General features: G+C 31.0%; 1 long non-coding RNA gene across 3 annotated transcripts; it reads right to left on the bottom strand.

Moving 5' to 3' along the window:
- Positions 1-6,118: 6,118 nt before the first annotated feature.
- Positions 6,119-9,324, bottom strand: LOC106795742 (uncharacterized). 3 transcript variants are annotated; one of them, XR_001384519.3, is made up of 3 exons: positions 9,297-9,324; positions 7,719-8,974; positions 6,119-7,261 (listed from the first exon to the last, which is right to left on the bottom strand). It is a non-coding gene; the product is annotated as an uncharacterized lncRNA (long non-coding RNA). The 3 variants fall into 3 exon arrangements; XR_005888196.1 differs by lacking the exon at positions 9,297-9,324 and having other exon boundaries at positions 7,719-7,957; positions 8,043-9,257; XR_005888197.1 differs by lacking the exon at positions 9,297-9,324 and having other exon boundaries at positions 7,719-7,931; positions 8,043-9,257.
- Between the last annotated feature and the right edge of the window lie 1,866 nt (positions 9,325-11,190).

Genomic DNA, 11,190 nt, shown 5'->3' with positions numbered 1-11,190 from the left:
CTTAGCTGAAATATCTTATTTTTTGTTTTAGTCTCTAATAAATTTTTTCGTTATTTTAAATTTTTTATGTATAAAAAGTTTTGTTTCAGATTTTTATTTTATAATGATGTGATATCATTTCAACAATTCTTTTAATATATATCAAGAATTCAAAACAAATTTTAAGTATATATTAAAGACCTAAAAATTATTTAAATCTAAAATTTTTATTACAAAATGAGAAATCCTTATTACATCTAACAAATCATACGTTAAAACTCCCATTCCATCTACCTCTTTGAGGTGAGGTAAATATAAGTTTTTTCTTTAATTACTATGTGAGCCGATAAGCCTTCTCAAGCTTGAACTAGAAGTTTATTGAGTAAACTAATATCTTAGTTCCTACAATTGTGAAGCAATGTCGTATTAGTCCTTGAAATTAGGAAAATGCCATATAAATCATTGAATTTGAAACTACTGCTATTTAAGTCTCTAACATGTACTACTTACTACACTATAATTCTTAAATTTATAAAAGAACTAGCATCAAGAATAATATGATTAACAAAATTCAATGTCAGAGATTTGTTTGATATTTTATTAGATCTAGAGACTACTAACAACGGCAACACTTCACAATTTCAGGGATCAGTAAGTTAAGGTCGGACTGTTATCGGTTTAAGTGATGACAGTAAGATATTGGTGAGGCTAGAGCGGGGATTAGAAATTAAAACACTCATTTATGAACCCCTTTTATATGCTTCTAATAGTCCAAAAGCTAAATAAAGTAGAATACAATCATATCGAATACGTACCCTTTTAAAACCCAATTATTCCATCTAAGCATACATATTTAATTTCTTAGTGCAAAATAGTTAGGCACAGCAGGTATTAAACCATATATACAAGAGCATACCCTATTTATGAGAGGAAACAGATGCACATGCTGGAAGCATAATAAAAGCACAACAGAAGCCAAAATGCAAAATGTTTGTAATAGCTTGCAAGCAAATGTTACTATTAATGAGAGAAGCAACGTTAACATGTGGATTATAATATAGGCAGAGAGTATGATCAGCGTTGAAAACATTAAGGAAAGAACTATTCGGCCAACAAATGGTTTGATACACAACATCAAGTGCATAAAGATGAAGAAACTTGAAATAATTATCTGATTGGTGAACAATCATTACAATACATACAATTTTTCAACCTTTAAGTTTGTAAGCACAAAAAGATTTGAAGTAGTTACGGTCGACGAACAATTGTTACAATAGACATTCCTCCAATCTCAAAATTTTAAGTACAAAGATGCTTCAATTAATTACCCGGTCGACAAACAACTAATACGGTACGGTTATAGAATAAAATATAGAGTTAAATTTAGGTTTTATCATATTTAAAACAAACCTAGAGATGATAGAGTGTATATTTCACTCATACCAATAATTCAGAGATTAATTATGATAACCCAAGTGTGAACCTATTGTATGTGATTTTACAGATTGAAGCTGCTACAAAACACAGCGGGTAAAATTGTAAATTACACTCTTCAAAAAAATATAAATTATAGAAATGTTTAGGAAGTCTGGACTTTGGAGTCATTAAACTTTGATGCAAATGAAGTTCAAGTTTTCTCGTATAAATAAATTCCCTTTGACTTGAACATTTATTTCTACTTGGTAAAATCAATTTGAAGAGTCTGATTAGCATATTTAATCATGTCAAGTCAAAGGCAAAAGAAACCAACCTAAATTTGGATGAAACACACCTGTTCATATTATGTCTTAAACAAAATGTAGTTAAAAACATAGTTATGTTATAAAACTTTTCTTTCCATATCGCAGTCATGATAGTCGAACATAAGAGTCATGACACTGAATCGTCTTAGTTCTCGCGTCTACAGTGCTGACCTCGAGTAATTCTACCAACATATTGATAACATCGTCAACATGAAGTTGCTTGAAGTTGTGAAATGTCCCTACGATAGGCAGATGTAGCAACGACGTGACGTCATCCAAGGTGATAGTCACCTCTCCGATGGGCAAATGGAAACTACTAGTTTCCTTAACCCAGCATTCCACAAAAGCAAACATTATTCCTCGATTTTGCCTGTATTTAGGGAACATGCGAGCAAAAGACTTATTCCAGTGGCAGCTATAAGGCCTTCAATCTCTGGAGCAGGCTTCCCAAACTTAGTCATCTTCCTTCATTGGGAATATAACTTCAACTCAGGTCGTTCCTACAGACAATAATATCGATAATGTAAAATAAATTATTAACGTGTAAACTACGTGCTTTATGTTTTTAAAAAATTACATACCTCTCCATCCCAAACTCTCATAGCAATGTAATTTTCAAAATCTCTGAGAACTGATGTGTCATGGAGTCAGTCTGAAAAACCCTCAACATCAACTTCTTCACAGGTGCTTGTGGCACTCTTCGTTGAATTCCTCTGCGGTCGTAAGAAGATCCTTAACAACACGCTCCTGCTGTCATTGCATAGTCACTCACTTGTCTCCTCTCCACTGCTTTTCCTATTGCTCCACCTAAATAAGAATTCTTTTAAACTAAATAAGAATTTCTAAATCAATTTTCGTTTAAATTTTTGTTTCAAGCATTTCCAAACAAATTTATTCAAACTTTTCAATAATTTTTTATCAAAATTTTCAATTTAAATTTTGGCGTCAACACCTCCATACCTCCATCTATCATCTGGGATTATATACACGTACATCTCACGTCAGACAACAATAAATCAAGTTAAACAAGAGAGCAAAAGAGAAAGAAAAAGTAATTAACACCTTAAAAATTATTAATTAAAATGCATACCAATTGTTCTCTGGCTTAATGTACACCTACAACTTTAAAAGCTTACATGGACAACGTCATATCAGTAATTAAACACCCTAATTAACATCAAGAACCATACATCGTTTTGAGCATGCATGCAATAAACAAAGCATAAGGGCGCAAAACTTATAGATTACATCGTTTTATAAAAACACCCACCGTCGGTATGTAAGTCATCCCAGATATATATATATATATATATATATATATATATATATAAAGCTGAAACCGACACCCATATATATTAATAGCTTCAGGTTTATGATTTTCTTATCTGTTACTATTTTCAATTAATTAATAGAAATTATTATTTTAGTGTTATTTTATGTTTTTAGGAATTTTAAAAACAGTGAAATTATCATTTATTATTTTCTTTAAAATGTGAAATAAATTTATATTAAGGAGAAAGAAAAGTTAGTAAGAAGCTCCAAAGAGAGCAAGTTGGAAAACTAGCCACAAGCTAATAAGCTAAAAAGAAAAAAAAAATTGTGCCCCTCATTCCTTAAATTTCTCATACTTCATACATATATAGCAAACAAACCCAAATTATTAATCCTATCGAAATTCAAACTAGAGATCCATTTGCTACTAGTACAGTTTTTTCTGAGTTAATTGATAAATTTTTAAAGAAAGAAGCATTCATATAATCTTGGAACATATTTTAGTTACAAAAGATTCTTGATCTATGAAAGAAAGATTCTTGATCTTAGCATACAACTAATGATGCATAATTAGTGCAACACACACGTTGTTTTTTTCACACAATTTAATTAGAAAAAGTTTTATCATATGTGTCTCTCCTGGACCTAGATATGCATGAATCCATGTACACGGCGTTCATTTGCCTAACCAAGGAAAATAAGAGCATTAAACTGTAGGTAACAAAAAAAAGAATATTAAACTAGAAGTTATTTAAAAAGAAAACTTGTTTATTGAACCGTTAAATAAACTTATTCAGATAATAAAAAAAACTAAAAATCATCTTAAATGACTTGTCGAGTATAACCACTAATTAAGCACACGCCTAGTGTTCTTATGACTTCAAAATAAACATCTTTTGTAAATATTTGGCGTTACATCTTTTTTAATTTTGAATCACTACCTTGCATACTGAGAAGCCATGGGACATTAATCCTTGGCTATATTTTCATGGTTAGCACAAATTTTAATTTTGATAGTTTTGATGAGAAAGTTAATTTTTATCGGATGCCAACATCTTGTTGCATTCATTTATTGTTTTATATTTGCTTAGATAATATAATAAGACATCAAAAAAGATTATTATTTTAGTTGTAGGTTTCTCCGGTTTCTTAGATTATTATTTTGAAAGTTCAATCCAATTTATAAATCAAGAAAAATCCAATTTTGTGTTTCCAAAAACACATATTGTATCAATACTTTTTATTTTCATATTTTTATGTCATATTAAGTTGTTTATGGTTATCTAATTGAGATTCAAACACATTAATTTCTTCATGGCTTTAAGGTGTTCCATGCAATTGCTTAAGCAAAATGTTGAATGCATTGAGTTAATAGAAGAAATTGTCAAACAATAGCATGCCTTAATTAAGCTAAATTATTTTTGGTTGGATTTGAAATAACTTAATCACGTATATTGCTTCAAAACAGAAGAGTACTCAAATATTATGCACAACAAGTTTAATGTCATTCTTCTAACATTAAATTTGTTGCACTGCAATACCAATAGATGAGTACTGTTCTATTTTAAGGTGATATATGTAGTTAAGTGGTTTCAAATTCAACCAAAAATAACTTCTCAGATGAGAGAGAGTGTAAGGCATGCAAAAGTTTGACATTTGTTTTATGAACCCCTTGCATTCAACATCTTGCTCATGCAATAAAACACACCTTAAAGCCATATAGAAAAATGATTGAATCTCAATTGGATAACCGTAAACAGCTTGATATTTTAAATACTGAACTGAATGTGTTTAATGAAAGCACAAAATTGGATTGTTGTTGATTTATAAATAGGATTGAACTCTACACAATTTTATTTAGGTAAGAAATCGGTGAAACTCTAGACCTAGAACAATAATCTTTTCATACAACGAGTGCCTCATATATTCTCTAAGCAATGTAAAACAATAAACGAATGAATGCAACAAAACCGTAAAAAGAAGGAATTAAACAGAGGACCCACAAGTCATCTTGAACTAGACAAAAATGCCAAGCTTGAGAAATTTCTTCAGGCAGGGATATGATTTGTGAATGAATGGACCATTAAGAATTAATATTTCTAATTTCACTGTATAATTAAATATTATTTTGTTTTTGGTGTGTAAAATTCAATTCCAAATATTCGATATTTCACCAATGATCACAAACATACAATCACAGTCACGTGCATTAACACAAGAAATGTCTATATTTGTTATAATCAGAAAAGAAAATTTGTTTCAAAGTGTATAAATAACTAGTGGTAGTAATTTGGATTTTTTTTAAGGGGCGGCCCCATGTACTACTATTATTTTTCAACAAAAAAAGTACTAGTAATTAAATTAAATTGAACGCACCTGTGCATTAAAGTGGAATCGATCCATGCCGTTCCAATTATCAAGATCATAAGCAGTGAAATGTTTGCAACAAGCAGCAACCATGTATAACTAATGATGCATAATTAGTGTAACACACACGTTGTTTTTTTCACACAAAAGTTTTATCATGTGTCCCTGCAGGACCTAGATATGCATGAATCTATGTACACCACGTTCATTTGCCTAACCAAGGAAAATAAGAGTATCGAACTGTAGGTAACAAAAAAAAAAAATTAAACTAGAAGCTATTTAAAAAGAAAACTTGTTTATTGAACCGTTAAATAAACTTATTCAAATAATAAAAAGAAACTAAAAATCATCTTAAATGACTTGCTGAGTATAACCAGACTAATTAAACAAATGTCTAGTGTTCTTATGACTTCAAAATAAACATTTTCTTTAAATATTTGGTGTTACATTTTTTTTAATTTTGAATAACTGCTTTGCATACTCTGAGAAGCCATGGGACATTATATTTTCATGTTTAATTAGCACAAATTCTAGTTAAAATAGTTTTGGTGAGAAAGTTAATTATGATCAGATGCCAACATCTTGTTGCATTCATGTTAACTTGTTGGCAAGTGTATCAAATCGTCACAAGTAGTAAAGTTCTCGGAAGTCCGAGTGTCGAATCCACAGGGACTTTGTTTGTACTTAGATTAATGCAAACCCAATTTAAAAGCAAGAGATAAGAATTTAAAATAAAAGATAAAGAAAGATAGAAGATAAGGTAAATAAAAGATAAGATATTTAAAGATAAAATTAAAAAATAAAAGAAAAAGATAAAAGATTGAAAGATCAAAATAGAAGATAAAATATTTAAATTGCGATAAAGATAACTACTTCTACGAAATTCAAATAAAGCCTAAATCTACCAAGCCTAACTACGTACTCCTAATAAAACCACAACAGTAAAATCAGGAATAACTACTTCTTAAGAAAAACCAACAATAGAAAAGTAGGGAATAAAAGCTATATATTAAAATCGCTAAAACCTGACAAGTCTAATTAGCCTAGATATATGGATTCTGGATTTGTCTGTTATCAGTACCAGTGAACTAATTCTGCCCCCACATCTATCCATCTACTTGTCCCTGATGCCTCACGATGACAAGCCTACCTTAATTACCTATCTTCCAAATGCCCTTTGCGAAGACTCAATAACTAAGATGCTTTAAGATTACATTCTAGATGTTTGCTAAAGCATGGGCATTGAGGCATTAAGTCATGCTAACCCAATGATTTCTTCACGCATTCATTCCTTATCCCTAATTAGGCTTTACCCTCTCCCGAGTGGCCTAAAGACTAACAGAAAACAAGGTCCGAGATGCAGAATAAGCAAGAAAGAAAAGCAGATAAAAGAAACTGGAAGAAAAACCCTCTAAAAGATAATCCGATAATTTCTTCCTTTTAGTGTTCTCTTAAGCGTTACCCTCTCCCGAGTGGCCTAACCCTTAAAACAAATACAAATATCCATTCCTTACCCCTAATTAGGCTTTACCCTCTCCCGAGTGGACTAAACCCTAACATAAAGCAAGTTTAGAGATACAAGATGTAAAAAGAAAGAACAATAAATAAATAAAGAACCTGGAGGGAATTCCTCTTTTTATTGATAACTCTTGAAATGCTCCATACATCATTGGCTTTTTAGGTCTGTCAGGCCCTAGCTAGGGGAGGGGATTAGTCACGAGGGTGGAAGAAAGAAAGGGAGTAAATGAAACCCCTAGGAGAGGGGGTTCTGTGGTGGTGTGTTTTCCTAGGCTGACCCTCTTATTTATAGGTAAAAACTTGGACTTGGGCTTTTTCTGATTTTCTTCTTTTTTTCCTTTATTTCTGCTCCTTTTTGCTTGTTGTACCTCCCTTTTTCACATCTGCAATCAAAATTCGAAATTAATTAAATCTTTCCAAATTAAAGCATAAATAACTGCTAAATAATTAATTCTAAGTTAATTTTAGACCGATTTTTCACTATTAATTCACTATTATTTAGCAGTTATCAATTCATTTATTGTTTTATATTTGCTTAGATGATACAATAAGACATCGGAAAAGATTATTGTTTTAGTTCTAGGTTTCTCCGGTTTCTTAGATTATTATTTTGAAAGTTCAATCCACTTTATAAATCAAGAACAATCCAATTTTGTGTTTCCAAAAACACATATTGTTTCAATACTTCTTATTTTCATATTTTTATGTCATATCAAGTTGTCTATGGTTATCCAATTGAGATTCAAACACTTATCTTCATGGCTTTAAGGTGTTCCATACAATTGCTTAAGCAAAATGTTGTGATCATTAATAATAAAAGTTAGATTCAAGTCATTTAACTGATTCTTGATCTATGCGCTTAAGAACATGTGAAGCAGTTGAGATGCTGCACCACTCTCCTTCTCTCTGTGTAAGTAATATCCAAAGTCCAAACCCTTTCTTCCTACAAGACACAAGAACATTGATTAAACCATAGTAACGAAGCCGCGACACCGCCGTCTCCACCTCCTCTGCACCCACCACCCTTTTGGCGTCAACACCTCCATCTATCATCTGGGATTATACACACGTACATCTCACTTCAGACAAAAATTAATCATGTTAAACAATAGAGCAAAAGAGAAAAACTCTAATACCATAAAAAATATTAATTAAAATGTATACCAATTGTTTCTTTGGGCTTAATGTACACGTACAACTTTAAAAGCTTACATGGACTACGTCATATCAGTAATTAAACACCGTAATTAACGTCAAGAACCATACAAAGAAGAAAAGAAAGATGGTTCCTTGAGAAGTTAAATGTTCTTACTGATTTGACTTATGACGGTGTCCATCAAGGCTTTTCAAAGTTGTTTCTTCATGGTGTATGTGTCCTCTTTCTCTCGATCTGTGGCTCTAGTTATCTTCAGTTTCTGGGCCGCGATATGGATATCATGTGAGGGAGCAATTGAGGTACATCTATATTAACATCTCACGGTAAAAAAAGAAAATGGAAGAGATCCTTACTAAAGGCGAAGGAGAGAGAGAGAGACAGAGTATTAATATCTAGTGAAATTTGCTGGAGCTGATCAACACAATATAAGAAAAGATCAACTAAAAATAGAAAAAAAAAAAAAAAAAAAAGACACAGCCAAGGGTTCTTATGACTTCAAAAACCCTGGACAATTCTTAGGACTTAGTTTTCAAGCATCATATCATCCTTGCCAAGTCCCTCCCGAAACATGATACATCATGGTAAAAATCTGTCTTCTCATCTATCTCACTTTAATTTTATTCCATTTCTCTCTCTATCTCTCTTCAATTTTTCTAATTCTTGATCTATGTTATTGATTCAACGGCTAGGACCCTCAGAATCAGTTAATGTTTCTTGCTTCACCTCACGCACACCCCTTTCAAGAATAGTTTCTCTGCCTTGCATGCCAAGACTAACCCTCTTGGACTCACCTTGGCCACCCTCAGAACCCTAGCAATTCATCACCATAAAATCCAACACCGTGATACGTACCTTGTAACCGCACCCAATGACCATGAATCGATTATGAACTTTTCCTTTCACACCATGCAGCCGTGAGGAAATTCTTCTGTCTCTCACACTGCATGCATAACAACCCAGATATCCATTTCCTATAAGTACAGTTTTTTTCTCTAAATTAATTTATAAATTTTGAAAGAAAGAAGCATTTTAATTACAAAGATTCTTGATCTATGGAAGAAAGATTCTTGATCTTAGCATATAAGATTCTTGACCAAACACCTCAACAGTAAATGAATAGAAAAAACATACTACATAGATAATCAACAGAAAGAAAACAAGAAAAAGATATTGAGACAAAGATTATTATAAATATGTACAAGAAGGAATCAAATTAAGATAAGTAAGAAGTAGTTTAATGTTTCTGGGTGGTGTTGTGATACTTGGTCTTGATCCAATGGAGGCCAACAGAGTTACCCTCCTTCAGCTTCTTCACGCCGGTGGAAGCAACTACCTTGGTCTTGCCGAAGGCGTTGTTGTTCTGTTTCTTTGATTCATTGGAGACAGTCACTGGGGTCAGGCCCGTTATCCCACTTCTTCTTCTTTCAAGATAGATAGCTGAAAAGTTGAATTGAGGACTTAGAACACAACACAAGGATTTAGTATTATTTATGTTTATGATGTTTGTGTGTTGTAGATGGAGTTTGGGAACCGTTCACTGCGCTTTTATAGGACTAGTTGGAAAAAAGGAATCAATCAACCAATTAAAGCTTGTTATCATGTGGACTTCGCCTCAAATAATTACTTCATCCGTCTCTAAATAATTATCTTATTACAATAACTTGTTTTGCACACTATTAATAATAATAATGATAATAATAATAATAATAATAATAATAATAATAATAATATATAGATAAAATTAATATTTTATTATTATTAATTTATTTTTAAATTTTGTTTACTAGTAATATATAAAAAATATAAATAAAAAATAATTAATATCATATTAAAAATTAAAATATTAATTATTTTCAAAAATTTATTTTCTTGCACGATAATAAAATAGAGTATTAATCAACATACTTTCTTTAGGAAAAAATATTTAGTGTCCTACTCAGTTGACACTTCTTGAGGAATGCAAGTCTCTCGCCCGGACTCCTTGAATTGATGAAGATTCAAAATATAGCTTTAGTTTACGTTTTCTTTTCTGCTTCTCTTTTCAGTTAATAATAATCAGAAAATATAGAAAGCAGTTTTGAGACACATTCTTCATTTTATACCTAACTCTAGTACTCTATCCCTTAATACGTCAAAGTGCACCGTTCCCTTGATTAATTATTCACCCTTTCACGATATCCAAATTAAGACCTACCCAAAAAACAGAGAAAGAGAGTCACAAACCAGAATCTCGTTTGATCTCAATAAAATTCCTTGAAAGCCTACATTGACACACTTAAATCAGTAAGAACCTTTGACTTAAAAAAAAAAAATTGATTCTGCTCCAATCGGATAGTAATCGAATACAAATTGAATTGATTTTTTTTCAAATTAGTTTAAGAAAAAATAAGTATATTACTTTATAAAACTAATTTTGTTAATCAAATTGTTTCTATAAAATCAGTTATATTATTTTTTATTTAAAAAAAATAATTTAAAAACTACTTTAAAATTGTTTCGACTCTTAAAATCGGTTTCAAATGAGTTAAAATTAATTCAGTTTAGAATCAATTTTTTTAATTCGATTTTAAATCAATTTCTAAATCAATGACTATTTTGAATATAAAATTAGACATGTTAAAATAGTTCGAAATCAATTCTTTTTAAGTTAAGATTCGGGCTTTTTAGGGAAGTAATTTATACATACCCCTTCACGGACCTTGTAACTTGTGCCCCTCATTCCTTAAATTTCTCATACTTCATGCATAGCAAACAAATCCAAATTAATCATATTGAAATTCAAACTAGAGATCCATTTGCTACTAGTACAATTTTTTCTGAGTTAATTCATAAATTTTTAAAGAAAGAAGCATTCATATAATCTTGGAACATATTTTAGTTACAAAAGATTTTGATCTATGAAAGAAAGAATGCATAATTAGTGTAACACTCACGTTTTTCACGCAATTTAATTAGAAATTTTTTTATCATATGTGTCCCGGCTGGACCTAGATATGCATGAATCCATGTACACGACGTTCATTTGCCTAACCAAGGAAAATAAGAGTATGAACGGTAGGTAAACATACGCCTAGTGTTCTTATGACTTTAAAATAAACATTTTCTTTAAATGTTTGGTGTTACATTTTTTTTAATTTTAAATAACTTCCTTGCATA

The sequence above is a fragment of the Glycine max genome, chromosome 14 (genome assembly GCF_000004515.6).
Source record: "Glycine max cultivar Williams 82 chromosome 14, Glycine_max_v4.0, whole genome shotgun sequence".
Taxonomy (NCBI): Eukaryota; Viridiplantae; Streptophyta; class Magnoliopsida; order Fabales; family Fabaceae; genus Glycine; species Glycine max.
The sequence above is the reverse complement of the archived record's forward strand: the minus strand, read 5'-3'. Positions and strand labels throughout refer to the sequence as shown.